At 37.9% G+C, this 17,531-nt stretch overlaps 1 long non-coding RNA gene across 10 annotated transcripts in view; it reads left to right on the plus strand.

The window, feature by feature from the left end:
• The first annotated feature begins 533 nt into the window (after positions 1–533).
• The window catches only part of LOC134138679 (uncharacterized), a 29,228-nt gene continuing 12,230 nt past the window's right edge, over positions 534–17,531 (plus strand). For 3 of the 10 annotated variants that reach the window (XR_009957967.1, XR_009957968.1, XR_009957969.1), the window contains exons 1-4: positions 1,216–2,241; positions 2,387–2,770; positions 5,003–5,159; positions 8,902–9,093. This is a non-coding gene — a long non-coding RNA (uncharacterized LOC134138679). The other 7 variants (XR_009957965.1, XR_009957964.1, XR_009957966.1 and 4 more) reach the window with 7 other exon arrangements.

Genomic DNA, 17,531 nt, shown 5'->3' on the forward strand with positions numbered 1-17,531 from the left:
CTCAGTTTGTGCTGTACCAACACCCTGAAATTACCTCATGAATTAGGGATCACCACTAGAAGTAACCATACTGCTCTGTAATGCTGGGGGGAAGGACACAGGCACCACGATTTTCAAACCCACGATTAAGAGGGCGCAGTGCTCTGTAATATCGGTGTATTTTGGCTGGCCACACAGGTGCAGCGGGCCACTCCCGCTCACCTCCAGGCGAGGGTGGCCGCGGCCCTGTGAGTAACCCGGCCTGACAGGCGCTGCCGTCGCGCTCGCCTCCCCGCCAACCCCGCCCTCCCCTCCCCCCGCTCCGCCACCAACCGCCGCCCCCACTGACATCACCGAGGTGGATTTAAATAGCTCCACAGCCCCGTGCCTCCCGGATACAGCGCGCGCCATTGGCCGCGGCGGCGGCCTATCGGCGCGCCGCGCCGCGCCCTCCGCCAATGGCAGCGCCGCCACCGCCCCGCGCCTCCCCTGTCGCTAAGGGAGGGAAATACAGCGCGCCGCGGCGGGCTGTCATGTGCGCCCCGCCACGCCGCCGCCGCCGCCACTGCTGCGGCCCCGGCGCGCTCGCCTCCCTCCCTTGCTAAAATCTGCATTTTCTGAGAGAGTGCATCAGTTTTCCCCCCTCCCTCATTTTTTTCCCTCTCTGCTGGGCGAGCCGGGTAACGTGGTGGTGCCTGCTCGGGAGAGAAGGGAGAGGTTTGCAGCCGAGTGTGGAAAGTGCAGTTTTTGCCTTTGTTTTAAGGGCTCCGGTAGTGCCATCCTTGGGGCAGTGAAATGTAGCATAAATATCAAGCGGAGTGTACCTCCGCTGCGCTTTTTTTTTTCCTTTTTTCCCCCGTGGCGAGCTTAAAAAAAATCACTTGAGAATCAGCCGGGCTTGCTGAGGCTGCATAGTGGGCTTACGGAAAGAGGAACAGGATGGAAAAGAAATACACATCACCGTGCCGGTTAGCAAAGCTGAGAAGGCAGAGGAAAAAGGCGGAGGGCTCGGAGCGCTGGTGAGGCGAGGAGAGAGCGGCTGCGGGCTGCTGCGTGAGGAGGAGCCGGACGCGACCGTTGCCCGAGCACCTCGGCCGCCCCGCTGCGGGCAAGGAGCCCCTAACCCCGCACCGAGAAGGGGGACTCGGGTCTCCCCCCTCGCCCCTTCCTTCACCCCGCTCCGGCAACGCAGACAAGGCTGCGTGGCGGCGGCAGCTCCCCGCACGCAGGTAAACACCGCTTCACCGGCACCCTGCTTAAAAGAATATATAATAATAATAATAAACACTCACAGATGTGAGTGTTGCACCTGGCAGTGGGGGGAATTGCCGTGCCAAGTGCCATCGTCACGCCGCCCTTCGCTAAGGAGCTTCGGTGGCGGTGAGAAAATTGTAGTCCTAATAAAAAAATGAAAGCCTTAGGTAAGGCTGGCTTGAGGGATACCTGCTGGGTACCGGGCCAGGCGCTACAGCAGCGGCCCCACAGGAACTGGCGCCGTTTTCCTTGGCCTCTACCTGAAATGCATTGCTTTTTTATTACAGGGCCTGTTCTAAAAGCAGGCTTTCAGGTTTAAGGACCCTGATATTTAAGAGCTATGTAGCATGTGATATGGAGGAAAAATTAAGTTTCAGGGACTGAGAAAATTTAACTCATTTCACTTGCTATTGAGCTTACCAAGCTTGAAAGAAGAATGTGATAATCTACTTTGCCATCAAGCCATAATAGCATTTTTTAAGACATTAGGCAGTTACTGTTTACTGCCTAATACACTTCAAATTTTTCTTTTTTTTTTCCGATATCCAGAATATGTTAATGTATAGCCTGAATACCCTAACGATGTTCAAAATGATGCCAGTGTGCGTACTCAAAAGGTGAATGTGTGTGTTACGAACAGTAAGCAAAACAGAAGTGAGCTGAGACATTTCTTGTATTTAATCTTGGTTTCTGGCTTTGCCTGTGGTTTTGAACAAAATACTCGACTTTTTGCCTTCCTGCTGTTGCCCCCCCACCTTACCCCTCATATTCAAATGAGAACAAAACTTATGTCACAGGAACGCTGGGAACATTTTTTTTTTAAGAAAGAAATTTCTGTGCAACATGAAACATTATTAAAGGAGACACTGCATACTTTATAGAGAAGCCCTTGTAAAAGAAAAACAGAATTCAGAAGAACAACTCATCCTTCCCCCCAAAATGAAAAGATGAAGATTTGTGATGAAGAATCACAAATATGAGGTGCATCCCAGTTTGTATCCTTGTGAGGTACGTGTCAAGGTTTCTCCCTTTGGGAGAGAGGAAATAAGAAAGCCTTCCCTCTGTATTCCCATTTCTTTCTTCTCCTTACCTGTTTTCCATTTTGGTGAAGGATGAGGATTGTCAAATCTTGCTTCCGCTTGTGTTTTTGCAGGACTTCTTCTATGATTCAGAAATAAGCAGTAGGAGCATTCAGTGATTTCCATGAGAGGAAGATAAAAACCATCAAGGCCCCAGTTCTCTGCCATCTTGAGCCTTTCGTGGTAATTTGCTGCAGCACAGATAAGTGTGAAACACTGAGAGACTGAAAACAGTGTTTAAACCTGACTTCACTTCAGTGTAAATGATCACACAAGGGTCAGATCAACAGAGAAAAAGGGTAAAATAGCAAAAGCACGTAAAATGCCTCTTTTGAAAGTAATTTTTGAGTAAAGATGAAGCAGCTGTATAAAAAAGCCTTTTCTCCACATACATCTGTTTACGTATCCTAACAGAAGATGACGGACCACATTATCTTATATGCAAGATTATATCTTAGGTAAATCTATATAACTTTATTGATTTCAGGGCAACTGTAGTGTTTTAAGTCAATTTAAACAACAAACCCAGCTAAGTTTTTAGTGACTGGATTAACATTCTCCTTCTCTTACAGTCAGATTTGCCCTTCATGTTACTTGTGTTTAATAATCCTACTAGCTCTCCATTTCATCATTACAGGACCAGAATCTCTATTGTAAAAAGGGAACAGACCTCCCTCTGGTCCCCTAAAATCAAGCTTTCTATATTCTGGTTTTCATTTTCATGTTTAAATACATTTGGCCCAAGCTCATCTCTATATTATTTTTAGGCCAATTTAGTTTAGTTTGTTTATGTTGGTATTTTATACCAGTAAAGCCAGAAGCAGATCTCAGAAAAGAAAGTGTGTTTGATGCACCAGAACCTTTTAGGGTTTGATAAAAGACATGATATCATAAATAACATCTCCACTTCTTTTATTCTTCTTACACAGTAGCGACAAGATTGAATCACCTTTTTTAGCTATTCTTCAGCAGAACTCCTAATTTATCAATGTGTCAGCTCAACAGCAGTTTTCTCTTCACACTAATGTGAACCGGAAGAGTCCAGCTATCACAGATTTTGACAATGTTATTTTATCCGAGATTGCATATTTTGCAGAAGGTTGAATAAAATGAGTTAAAGGATTTACTAGATTTTCTTAAAGATGTAGAAAACATAAAACATGTAAAGTAAAACATTTTAAACTCATTTGTACAGGATACTGTTCATAAGTTAGGTGTTTCATAAGCCTTCTGCTACAAGCTCTATAAAACACTCGTATGATAAATAACAAGTATAAGAGCAACTCTGGGTCCTATACCTTTTCGTATGTCTCAGAGTGCCCTCTATGCTGTTACATAATGCATTATAAAGAAAAAACATGCCTTCATTTTCTTTAAATCACTCGGGCATTGATAGCACTAAGCCCTTCCTCCGAGTCCTCGTTATGCAAGTCCTTGCTACTGTTAATAGCTGTCAGTTCTGCATGGTTACTTAAAAAATGAGATAACCACAGACTTTTTGTGAAGTTCATTGCATTTCTGGAATACAAAATGAGTCAGTTCAGGTGCTTTGCTCCCTTTCTCAACTAAGAACTAAATTATTATGAACAAACAGGAAGAAAGTCCCATTCATTTCAGTGTATCACAAGCAAATCTGCTTTTTGTTTAATTGCTTCTATAAGCATATTGTATTATATGTGTCTGTATGCACCTCTTCAGAGTCAAAGCACAGTGGAATAGCCAAAAATACGGTAATGTTTTGAATGTTGAAAAATACGGACATTTAACTAAATACTGGAAAAATAACGTAGCATAATAAAAATCTGTGACCAATTAGCAAAGTTATTAGATAATAAAAATCCATATAGGTACTAAGTAGTAAAATCTGTATGATACATTATAAGCAATATTCAGATGAAACTGATGAGACATCTGTAAAGAACAGAAAGAATGATATTTTTAAAGCTATGATCTGCATTTCTTTATTTGGAAAGTGATTTTTTTCTTGTCCCTTCATAAAGACATAAAATTAACAACAAGCACTTCAGAGAATTTGGGGGGGTTGCTTGGTATTTATTTTTTTCCCTATCATGCACAGAGATCATATGCAGAGGAAAATCAGGAGAAATCTAGCTCAGTTTGCCAATATCAAATATCTTCCCAAGTAACCTCTTCTTTAACAAGGCCTCGGTTTTAAAGACTGAAAGTGGAATTTCTCAGAACTCATAATACTGGTTATATAATGAAAAAAAATCTCACTCAGTCTGCACATATACTACTTGCATATTTATACTACTTGTGTAAGTATACAAGTAGTAACTCAATGAAGTGTCCCCATGATAGAAGGGGGCATAAGGAATGGAAGGGGGTTTGTGTTCTCTTAATTGATCTATTAATTTAGCAATCCTCTATTTTGTTTACATTTTTATTGCACTTGGAAATCGGAGGACTAGTTTATGTGTTTATTTCTCTTCTACTAGTATTAATTTTAAAAGGTTCAACTATATTCTGTTCAGGTTTTAGTATGACTCATGAGAAATAATTTTTAATGCCATTTGCTAGGAGTAGGGTTGGGAAGGAGGAATGCACTCTAAAATAGTATACCTACTAAACTGTACTCTAGTGAGCGACTAAAAAGCAAAGAGTACAATGGCTGAGACAGGTAATTTGTCACAGGTGCTCATGCAGTTCTGTGTTTTGTTTTAAACTAGATTCATCAAGCATGCTAAAAGGAAGAAGCAAATTATATCTGATACAAAGTTTTTATCCAAGGAGAATAAATGGGTTAAGTTTAAACGGTGGTTTGAAAATACAGGAAAGCATTGCTGGACTGCTGACAGCTTGATTTTGTTGCTGAAGTGGATGCAAGTAAGTAAATTGGAAAATGCTATATTTGCAGTGTCTAAAATATGTTACTTCAATAATAGGAAAAAGAGTGTATTGGAAATTAATTACTATGGAGTAGAGTTAATTTTGTTCTAAGTTGCCTTTGTGTATTAAGCACAAATATTTTTACTGTGAATGTATGAATTGTTTACATTAGTAGTAATGTAGTGATGCTGTTGAAAAGTAAGCATGAAATATTAATGTCGTAACATCTGATACTTAAGTGGCATATATTGCTTTTACAATATTTCATAAATTTATAACATAAGTTCAATACAGCTTTGTGGAAATGCTTAAGATAAGCACTGGTGTTATATTTATTTCTGTTTTTTAGATAAGCTTATTAGCATATATAGTGAAGTAGAACACGTATAAGAAGGCCAAGGACGAGGATCAATTTAAAAGGAGGATTTTAAAAATGAATATGGAACTCATTCTTAGCTTTTATTAGTTGCTATCTATTTTATTATAATTTTCCTTTTGTAATTCCTATCTATCTCCTTTCACTCAGAAACAGTATGTCCCTGCCCCAAAAGGGAGAAATGTAATGGCTACAATCAACTTCTGTTTACTGCAGCAAAGTGTTTTTTCCCCCAAATGAAATGTATGTGTTAATCTGCTGGACTTTCAACTATTGTTACATATACAATTTCTGAAAAAAAGGATAGTGATGGCCATTTTAATGTAACCTTCTACAGTATAGTGGCTATAATCTACCATTTTTTTTTTAACTAAGTAGTCAGATGTACAGAATTGTCAGCCTATTTGCTTTTAAGTATCTGAAAGCTGATTTGGAAAATATATTTTTAATACAATAAATTTGACATTTTAGTCTTTGCTTCCTTTTGAGTTTTCTAAGTAAATGCTAATTAAACTGATGATAAGAAAAAGCACATCTTACATAATCAAGCCTTCTATTTTTCTATTCTGTGCCTACACCACCTAGCTTTCATTTTTCCTTTGAAAAATGAACAATTTTGAATAAAAATTACTACTGCATTCTGGTTATATGCACATTTCAATGAGACTGCATAACTAAGATATTTTTATGTATAGGGTAGAAGAAAGCAGTAAAAAAAATATTGGGTTATCATTGGGTTAGCTAAACTTTAAAATAATAGTAATCATTAAATACAGCATTATTTATTGTGATGTACCTATGTGCTATGAAGTATTTTTCTCTTGCATGGAGAGTTAGGATACTTGTATTTATCCTTTATTCAGAATAAGAAAAAAGAAGAACATTCGACCATTTTTTTTACTCATTTTAAAGCTGATGCTCCTTCATAAGAGAGGTGGTTTTAATATTCAGCTTACAGAAGACAAGACATAATTGCTGTTGACAAATTATATAGCAAATGAATAAAATTATGTCCAGCTAGAATAATTATAAATTGAATCAATTACAATGAACAATATTAACATTTTATCCTAAATATGCTAAGATGAAGTCTTACCCATAGGTGGCAGTCAGCCTTCACTATAATAGGCAGGCCAAACTTTTGCTTCATGGTATTCCTACCTGTGCTGAAATTATTTTGATGGGATATGCATCTGTATATTTATGTTCGTACATATATGTCTGTGTGTTGGAAGAGAAATAAAGAGATAAAATTAAGCTTAAAATTAATTATTAGTTTGGAGGAATCTCAATATCTACTATAGATAAACAAAAGAAAATATCATCTTCCGAAGAGAAGATCCAAGTGTTATTTTTTAAAAACACAAACAATTTTTTATCTATCTTAAATTTTTTATCTGTCTTAAATTTTTATCTATCACTTACTGGTGACTCATCTAAAAGAAGTAATGATAATACAGAAATAAGCATGTGCCTCTACAAATTCAGTAGAAAGACAAGCATCTTGCCAATCTTAGGGAAAATAGCCCCATACCATGCCCAATTCCTTAAACTGTATTTCCGTTTCATAGACCATTATCTGTAGATTACAGAAGTGCTGCAGTGATGACATTCTGCTCTAGAAATCCCAGCAATAATCTCCCTTAAATATATAGCAAATACAGAAAATATACTGAGGGTAAGTGTATCATTTTGGATGTGGAGGGTAAACCTGTACGCTGCGATTCCCCTTCTTTTTGCAGAGCTTCCATTGACACCAGTGGCAACACTGCACAAGAGGAAAACACTGCCTACAAGAGCAGAGATCCACTCAATTTTGCCCTCAGCTTTTTTAGGGCTTTACGTGGTTTATGAGGATTTCCTTTTGCAATATAAGTAAGAAGGCACTTGAGACCCCACCAAAACTAGAAGGGATAGAAAGAGCTAATAAGGCCAAGTCATCTCAATCTAAAACAAACAGAACTTGTGAAACTACATATGTGACATGTTAAAACCATAGAGCTCTTGTGAAAAAAGAAGACAAAACTAAAATTCTCAAGTAGGTAAAGTCATCTTCTTTTTTTACTATTACAGCTATACTGGGATTTTTTTCAGTTAAAATGAATTTAAGTAAAGTTAAACCATTGTATGCATTTTAACAGAGGTCATGAACTAGCAATGGAAAATTTAAAGAATATACAATTATTTGTTGCTATAATATGGAAGTGCATGTGAAGCAAGATTAAAGGCTCAGAATGGAACAGAAGGGTGCAATATTATTAAAACAGAAAGCCTAATTCTCCTTATGCAAGAGTAGCAACTGCACACATAGTTGTATAAGCAGAAGCAGTCAGTATGATTCCATAGACAAATAGGGTATTTCCAAATATATGCAACCACTACATGCCTAATTAGACACTTGCCCATGCACAGCCCCATTTATTCCCCAACTATAATAATTACAAGGATTACATTCTACATTAATGTACACTCTTGTGTAATGCAGTTGAATACAAGATAGCAGGTGGTGATAAATTTTGGCTGGTGGCAAATGTGTAAATTTGATACACATTTTGAAAACGAAAGCTTTCAGACTGAATTCCAATCCTGACATAGGATACAAGACTGGAGAAGACCTCCTGAGCCGTAGAGTCCAAAGCCGGCAATTTATAGAGGTATCAAACTCCATCTTGGAACTACTTGTGTCATAAGGTTGCTCCTTATTTCCATTCCTCTAAATGGTTAAAGATTTCAGCTGACTTGTATTCACAACCAGTTTACACTGTTGTGTGCTTGTGACATGTTTGACTCTTTAAATCATCTTTCTCTCTCGCTATATTAAATCCCTTCCGTTCTGTCACCTCTTCGTTTTTTATAGAGGACTGCCAAAACCTGCTCAGACTCCATTTTGCAAAAATAGCCATGCCATACTTGTAATAAAAAACGATGTTTTTCCCCAGCCATTCTTCTACCCCATCTTACCAACTTTTCCACTTTTCAGTATTTTTTTTTAATATGTATTATTAGGAGTATACACAGTAGTCCAGGTAAGGTCACATCAGGACCTTTTATGGTGTCGTGAATACCTTCCTATCCATGGTAAAAATAGAACCACTGATATTTTGGAGTGTTTTTAACTTTTTGATGTTTTTCAGAGCTACATCATATCAGCATCCCACAGCCCTTGTGGGAAGTCACAGTCACTCCTTGTGGGAGTGGAACAGTCAACTTTTCCCCCATTTTTATGGGTGTTGATAGCAAAAGTTCTTATTCATTCCTGAGTTTATGACCTTGAACTGTGCATTATTATTCCGGTATTGCCTGACAATGGTGTCAGAATGCTTTTTTAAAATAAGAGTGTCATCAGTTTCATTTAACCCACAGGCTTCTTGCGAATTTTTTGGCATGTCCGGATGTCTTCAGGGATTTCTGTACTTTGCCCAACTATAGACGTGAGCTGGTACACGTACATGTTATGGTGCTAGACGTTGCAGATGAGCTGGCTGGCTTGGGTCATGAAACAGGATTTTGTCTAGTATTGCATTTCCTGAGGCATCTCACAGTATGTTATTTCAGGTAAGTCTTCATTAAGTCCTACAGTGCTTGTGACTCCATGTCCTCCATTGGCTTCACTGGACAGCTCTGGGAGCAAGAGCCCAAGTTCTGAAATATTTTCCCAGGATCAGAGGAGGCTGGACTTAGTGTCAAATGGTACTGTTTCTACTGATCTTGTTGTTTAATCTCCAGTTTATGGGTTTTGCCTGTAAGATTGAAGGGAGATAAGGATATACAAAAGTTGTGTGGCACTCTGAAATAGTGCGTAAAAACAGGAATTCAGTTATGTTGGAGGATTTTATTTGTTTCTGAAAGTTAAGTAGCCTTATGACAGTTAATTAATCAAGCAAAATTAATGAAGCAAAAACTATTTTTCATTCTTCCCTTTGTTTCCCCTTGGACCTTACTGTATGAAATTCGTATTGTGGCAATTTTATAGTAATTTTATTTGATATATTTTAATTCTGTGCCTGCAACACAACTAAGAAGCTTGACTAGCATCGTTCATCTTTACAGTAAAAAGGCCATATTTAAGAATTTTTCTTTGTATGGAATTATATTAGGTTCCAGGATATTGAATAAAACCCATTGTGTAACATGAATTTCATCCCCTTTGTTACATGCTGTTCCAGTCCTTTGTTGTGTTAACACTGCTCCAAAAAAAGTTTGAAGCTGTCAATGGCTAATCATACATCTACTTCGTAGGTGAAGTTAGCCAATAAAATAATTAATAAAATCTGTTTGCAGTTATTCTTAAAGAAAGTCCACTAGTAACATTCCTCTAGTTTGAGAGTTCCCTTTCAAAACAACTTCACAGCTTTTATTCATATTCAGTTCTTATAGTAATTTCTTTCTTAGCTTAATTCATTTTTTCAGGTAGCATACTAAAATGTTTTCATGAAATCCATTCAGATTAGGTCAACTCTATTTCTTTGATCTAGAAAAGCATTTTTATTATTACTTTTTTTTGAGTGGCTGGCTAGTGTGGCACAATTTATTCTTAGTGAAGTACTATGGCATTTTTTTTTCATTTCCCATTTCTCCTGTACTTCCTTGCATCCAAGTTCCTGATGATCAATCCATTTTTTTCTCTTTAAACTCTGATTATTTCGAATATCCTGTCTGAGGTGGCTGCTCTGCTGCTTGGATCTGGAGACCAGTCTGTACAGGTTTGCTTACCCAGAAATTAAAAACTCAATTTTGCTAGTGTGTTTCCTTAATTTCAATATTTTCCTCTCTGAAACTAAGTACTACATTTGAGATCCATTCTCATTCATTCTCCCATTGAAGTTAAACTGAATTAATTCATGATCACCTGTGTTATTTTTTTCTATAATTTCTTCAGTACGTTCTAAGAAGAAAGAAAAAATGGTGCCATATCTGTTTTTGCAGTTTTTCATGATGAAAAAAATCTATTGTCTATCAAATCTAGGAATAATGGAACTTTGCAATGAACAGTAGCAATTGTTCTCTGACCTGTATTTGGAAAGTCAAAGTCAGACACCAGTTCAAGTAACAGTCTACTTAATAGAGCTGAAGAAATTTATAGCGTGTTGTTACCACTGTCAACACAACCTCTATCTACCATGCTTCTCCAAAGTTGCTTTAAGTTCTACTGATTATAGCCTTTCTTTTTTCTAACATTTCTTCAGTCCAGCTCATGAGTAACGTGGAAGAAACTGCTACTGCAGTGCAGTCTTTGTGACTACTTAATACCAAGTAGGGTATTAACACTTCAGTTTTCCTTGATGTCTGTCATCCTACCTCATAACTATTAACCTGTTGAGTTTTTTTTTTTTTTTCATTTGTATCGGAAGCATACAAAGATTGCAACAGATCCTTCCCTTATTTTGCTGCTGGCAAGTTCTGCTGTAAGTCCATTAAGTCTATACTTCCCGGAGTGGCTTCCAAGCTATAGTAAAGTTGGGTACAACCCCTTCCACCAGGTGCTTGCAGTAGGCTTCTCTCCACTCTTCCTAGCATCCTTTTTTGCAGGAGACTCACATCTTAGACCTACCAGCAGGCAGCACAATCTGCTCTTTTTTTTTTTTTTTTTTTTTTAACTTCAGTGTGGTGAGTGTCTCAGTTCTTTCTAGGAAGGAGTTACTCACCATATAGACCTGCCTTTGGCAAGTCAGATTCAACCTGAGTGGATTTCAGGGTTTCTTTTCATCTACATGTCTTTGTTTCTCTCCATACCTCTTTGTATATGTCATTCTTCCTATACAAGGCATTAGGGAAGAGAATAAAGGATAGGATAATCTGTAGGATAATCTGCAGACAGAGGAAAGCAAAAAAAGAGAACCAGCTGATACTAGGAAGCAAAATGAGGCAAAGCAACGAGTGGAACAAGCTTAAAATGTCTGTCTACATCTCTTGATATGTGTTGTAGGTGTGAAGGCTGGTTCCTCTGGCTTTCAGTGCAGGTGGTCGTCAGAGAAATCTACAGTTCTGAGTTCCTGTTTTGCACAATATGTATGAAAAGTCATATTTTTTCTTTGATGGTCCAAGCACTCAGCAAAAGTTGCTTGGGTTATATGCGTTAATTGAGCGATTTCAGCTAAAATTCAGTCATGTATAGTGCCAAGAAGTATTCCTTCTCCCATTTCTGACATTTTAATTAGTAATTCAAAACTTTCTCTGCAACCTCTTCCCACTTCTTAGTTTTGCTGTGCACCGTCTTCTGTGCAAAGTAGCTAGTATATGTATTGCATTCTGTTGAATGAAGAAAGTCTTTAGGCTAGATTCAGACCTGGATCTAGTTTGCTGTTGGACGACTGGCATGCAACAAAACTGCAAAGCTGTCTTTGATGGAACACCTCACATGCCAAGAGTGAGTCTGGAAAAGAGTGTAATCATCTAATGACTACACTCTCTGTAGGACTACGGCTCCTGTCTGCTCTGTAAACAGCAGTTCATCAGGGGCTACCTCAGATACAGTAATTTCATTTAAAAGGAGGTAAGACTGGTTAAATATATTGTCATTTCTTTGAAGTATTGCCAGACCTCATTTCACTTGTGTCCTTGGATCATCATGTCTACAACACTTCATTCAGATTCGTTCATCAGATAATAAAGATCAAAGCCAAAACAAAACTTTTTTTTGTCTTTTTGTCTCCATCTAAAGGATTCACAGAGATGGTCACTCATAGGGATGATGGTGCAACATGTTTTTTTCTTGGCGTCTTTAGCAAGTGTACGGAGAAGGCCATAGAAACAAAAGCCTCTAAATCCTTGAATTTATTGCTCCAGGATTTTCACACTTCACTTCCAGTTCAAACAAGAGCTGATCATAATTCAGAGATTTTACAAAGTCTAATAGAAAGTCAGCTTAGCTAAACAACTCAGTTAAGGTTGCTACAGCTACAAAGCTGTCTTTTAAAAAGCTGAAGATACATCCAAATGAAGAAAATAGGAAAGTATATCCACCCAGCAGGTTATATATGTAACAACAAAATTAAATGTATCAAAAATGAGTTTGAGAAAGAATTCTGGGGCTAGCATGACAACAGTTTTTAGGAATAATTCTAGAGAAAGACTTAGGTAATGGACCATTATCGGTGATGACCAAGCCAAGCAAACTAGTTCAAGAATGGAATTAATGAACAAATGAATAAACGTGGCTTACAGAAAAAGAGACAGACAGCTTTTGCCTTACAAATCCCTCTGTATAGAGAGAGGATATCTGATCAATATACCTACGTGGAACTTAAAAAGACATTCAATAGCATCTTTCACCAAATGTTTTCAAATAAATTAACCGCTATGGGAAAAGAAGCAGGTTCTCCCATGGACAAATAACTTATTAAAAGATAGGAAACAATCATCAGAAATGAATGATTAGTTTTCACAATGGTCAAAGATAAATAGAGGAGTCTTCTGGATGCTGCGGTCAGACTAATGTTTTTCAGCATACTCCAAAATCTTCTGGAAAAGGGGATGAATAAAAGGTGCAAAGTTTTCTGTCAACACAAAGACAGTAGAAAGGAAGACATCATGAAGCAGACTGACTGAGCCACCAAATGGCAGATGCACTTCAGTGTAGATAACAGTAAAGTGATGCGCATGGGGAAATAATGGGTTCTGAGCTATCTATTACCATTCAGGAACGGTATCGTGGTGTTGTAATGGGTTGTAACTTTCCATGAAAGTACAAACATGCTACTCAGCAGTGGTCAAAAACAGGCAAAATGTTAGGAATTATAAAGAAAAAAACAGAGGACAAAATAATAAAAAAAAATCCTTATGGTGCTGTGCAAATCTTTTCTGTAATTTTCCAAGTGCTGAACATGTTTATTTTACCTGGCTGCCTCAACATAAATGCATAGCAACATACCTGTTTGAAAGCTCAGCAAAACCAAAGCTAGAAAGTCAAAACCAGACAAACAAATCACTACTCAAAAAAAAACCCCACTTTGCTTCACATGCTTCTCTCCTGTCTTAAGAAAGGCAAGGGGAAAAGAAACAACGCAGGACTGATCTTAGTCATGTCACTACTGAAAACATGCTCGATACCGATGAAGGTGACTATGTAGAATAGCAAAGTCTGACTATACTTTGACCCTTATCTGCACCTGTCTTCCCCTCTATTATCCTTCTAGTTTTACTCTACTAGTAGTTGTAAAGCAGTTGTTACAATGCCACACCAGAAATCGTTAGTTCAGCTGGAGTTTCTCCTACCCATGGGAGCTTATGAGCTACCATCAACACAGTACAAGACCCGAGTGTCTGAGAAGGTCCCGGGATGGCCCATGGACCTCTGCTGTGATGCAGTTGGGAAAGAAGCAAACACAATTCTGGGATATAACCAGTGCATTTGAAGTTATTTCCAGTATCAGTACTGTTTTCCAGTACTCCAAATCTCATCTGCAGTATTATTCATGATTTTGGTCACCTGTGCTCAGGAAACAGGAAATGTCACTGAATGCAGAAATAGCTGTTCAGAGCAACAGAGAGCTGATTCAAAGAGTTATATTCATTAACCTAGTACAGGAAAGACAGAGGAGGGACATTTTTAAAAAATATGTGAAAGAAGTAAATACAAAAGTGGGAAAACAACTAGCTGAGCTATTGAATAACATGGCCATGAATAATACTGAAACTAGAATTTTTTTAATTCTATGAAGAAGGTAGTTCTAGGGCAGCTTCCCAATAGTGTTAAAATAGTTGATTTTAAAACCAGACTTGATCAACTTCTAAATAGGATTATTTGACCAGGTTGCCTGCCCCAGTGGAGATCTGGACTAATCTTTATACTTTTGCATTTCTTTCTATTATATTTATGGTTGCATTAAATGTCCTCAGCTCCTCTTGCCTGGGAAGAGTTTCTCCCTCTGAATCCCAGAACATTTCTCTTCCATGTTGCTCATATACTCGAGCAAAAAATGAAAACTATGTAGAAGCAGGGCTAGATGGATTTAACAGACCCTCTGCAAGAAGTGGAGAGTGCTTGCAGAGCTGGTGCTCTGCCAACGGGTCTGCCATATGTATGATGAATGTTAACGTTCTTCACCACTGTAAAGCAGCAGCAAAAAATTTTCAGTACGGTGATCAATTTTGTTCTCTAGCACCTAGTTGAACATCAGTAAATATGTTATTAAGATGCTCCACAGTGTGCTCCTGTGCAGTCAAGGCCAAAATACAGCTGGATACTCATCTTAATCGCTCCAGGCACTTTTCTAATGTATTTGTACACTGCTTAGATGAAGGTCCCTAGTCTGAAGTGAGCCACCTGAATGTTAAAAGCAAATTATAATTGATAGTATATTGTGTATATGGTGTCAAACTGTCATCTAAAAATGGTGGTGAAACCTTGTAGTATAGGCTTCTGCTGGAATCCTATTTTAAAAATTGTTTACTTTAAATCACTCCCAAGGTGTAAGATAGGATGCTGTCTTGTAGATAGTGGACTCTCTTGAATATTTATATTTAAACCCCTACTTATGGTCCATCAAAAAAAAAAAAAAAATCCCACAACCCAATACTGAGAGGAACTGTATTTTGAAATAACTTCACTGTATTACAATATTTTTGTTATCTATCTGTTCTGTAATGATATGGATAAACTGCATTTCCACTCACCAGAACTATGGAACAAGGTGAAGGCTCTATACCCATGGTACACTGTAAACTGCCACTAGAGAGGAAAGTTGCACTGACTTTGGGTCTCATATTTGAGCTCTAGCTTTGAATACGCATTTCTGTGCACCTCTGAGTGCACAGAATCCACAGTTCTACAACATCAGCTTTTTGATCTTATGTCTTCTAGTGTGCTAGAGAAACTTGTATTGAGTAAAATTAGATCATCCCAGCTTTTATTTTGGTGATTCTTTTGCATTTCACACAAAAGAGAACTTTGTTGCATTCTACCATATACAGAAGCCAATGTGTGCTACATAAATGGATTCATGGATTCATTGATACAGTTTTCATTGAAATTCACATTTCTAGGCCACTTAATTTTACTACTAAAGCATTTTGGTTTCCTTTGACCTCTAGATTTTATTCTTTTTAAGCCATTGAAAAACAAAGGATGGGATCATGGTTCCATTGAAGCACTGCAAAACATGCAGAACGCTAAACTGAAATGAAAGTTGAAGGTGTTTGAAGCTCAAACAAAAGCTTTTTGCACACTGCACTTGGCTTAGAGTAGTCTTCTCAACCTTTTAGTTCAGAAAACTACCTAATGTAGGAAAAAAACCCATCGGTTTATTACTTTGTGCAGTATAAATGCAGACAGTTTGATTTGTAATAAAAAATTGACTGAATTATGAAGATTTGTGTCTTACCTGTTTTTTAAATCCCATCCTCTCTCTCTTCGTTGACTTCTGTATGTGTGAAAGCATACTTATGTTTCAGTTTGAGGGGTTATCACATCACTTCTGGAAAAATAATCACTGCAATAGTTTTGGAGACAATTTTCTAATATTTTGCAAAATCCAAATAGTTCCTGAGCTGCAGACCAGGGAAAACCGAGTCAGATGACATCAAAATTGACTGCATTAAAGTATTTATTTATCAGAAATGCCTGAAGCTACATACAATGGACTAATTTTCAGTAAATCATTATCATCACGTATGAAGCGAATTCTTATTTAATTACCACAGTCTTTGAGCGTTCATTCTGCATACGGAGTGTTTTCTTAGAAGACAACAGAATATGAAATCTTTATTAGTGTAATAACATTTCTTGGCAAAAAAGGCTGTCAGTTAAGCAACTGCAATCAGCATGAATTCATAAAGGAGATGATACAATACAAGGCAAGTCTATTTGAGCAGTGCCCACCCTGAAAAGCACATCTTCTGTATGATAAACTCCAGTAGAGTTCACAAAATCAATTGTGTGAAAGTGAAACCATATAGGTAGCTCAAGAAATCAGAATTAACTGTGGTGCCTAACTCTTACCTGGTCATTTTTCTCCCAGAAGGCTCTTGGAGAAGTACAGAAAACAAAAGAAATGTGTCCACTGTCACCCAGTACGGCAGCAACAAGACCAGGCTCGTGTCTCCTGTGTGTTTACTCACTGATCCATAAGAGACAGATGACTGCCTGGTCTTTTGCCTAGGTGAAAGTGGGTGCATGTAACATTACTGAACTTCAAATTAAGGCTCAATGCAATCTGAAAAAAAAAAGAAAAAAAAAAAAAGAAAATACCCTCCAGCATTCCCAGTGAGCACAATGAAACTCCCACTGCAAACTGCAGGATCTGGAGGTCAGATTTGAAGGGTGCCCTCTCTAACCTGTGGCACGGCCATGGAGGTAAAAGGAGAGAATGGAAGAGTGTAGTAATCTTCTGGATGTGCAGCAATGCTATCCTCAGAAACTGCGTAAGCTCCTACCACCTTTGGTTTGTGCTTGAACTCTACCTTTTCTACAGCAGAGAAACTTTCAAAATTGCTTCATTATCATCGTATTTTTTAAAGGTATGATTTTCAGCTCTTCTATTGACTGCCTTTTAGGCAAGTCAGTAGCTCACTTTCCCATGATTTATTTGTTTGTGTTGTAGGGATAACTGTATTTGTCTGCTATCATAAAATGCTGGAGGGTCCTGCAATTAATGTGGTTGCAGATTGCTGTTTATCTTGATGGGGAACAGTATCCTTAGATACACATATATTAATTTCTCTCCTGGAGCAGAAGATTTTCAGGAAATAAAAGCCCTTTTCTAATCAGGCAGGGAAATGAGGGCACCACGGCATGTCTAAAGTTAGATAAAATATTTGCAGGTTTAATGTAAGATGGACAAGTAAGGATGTTGATTTAGTCTTTTTGGAGAAAGAAATATGTAAAACGGTAATATTTCACTCAAATTATATGAAATCCTATTTCTAATGGGAAAAAAAATCAAGCCTATTCCTAGCTGATTTAAGATATATTGCCTACTAGAACATCTGTACAACTTTTGGAGAGATCTTTATGTTAACGACTTGACTAAGCGATATTCTGAAAGGGAAGTTTT

Source organism: Rhea pennata, chromosome 3, assembly GCF_028389875.1.
Source record: "Rhea pennata isolate bPtePen1 chromosome 3, bPtePen1.pri, whole genome shotgun sequence".
Taxonomy (NCBI): domain Eukaryota; kingdom Metazoa; phylum Chordata; class Aves; order Rheiformes; family Rheidae; genus Rhea; species Rhea pennata.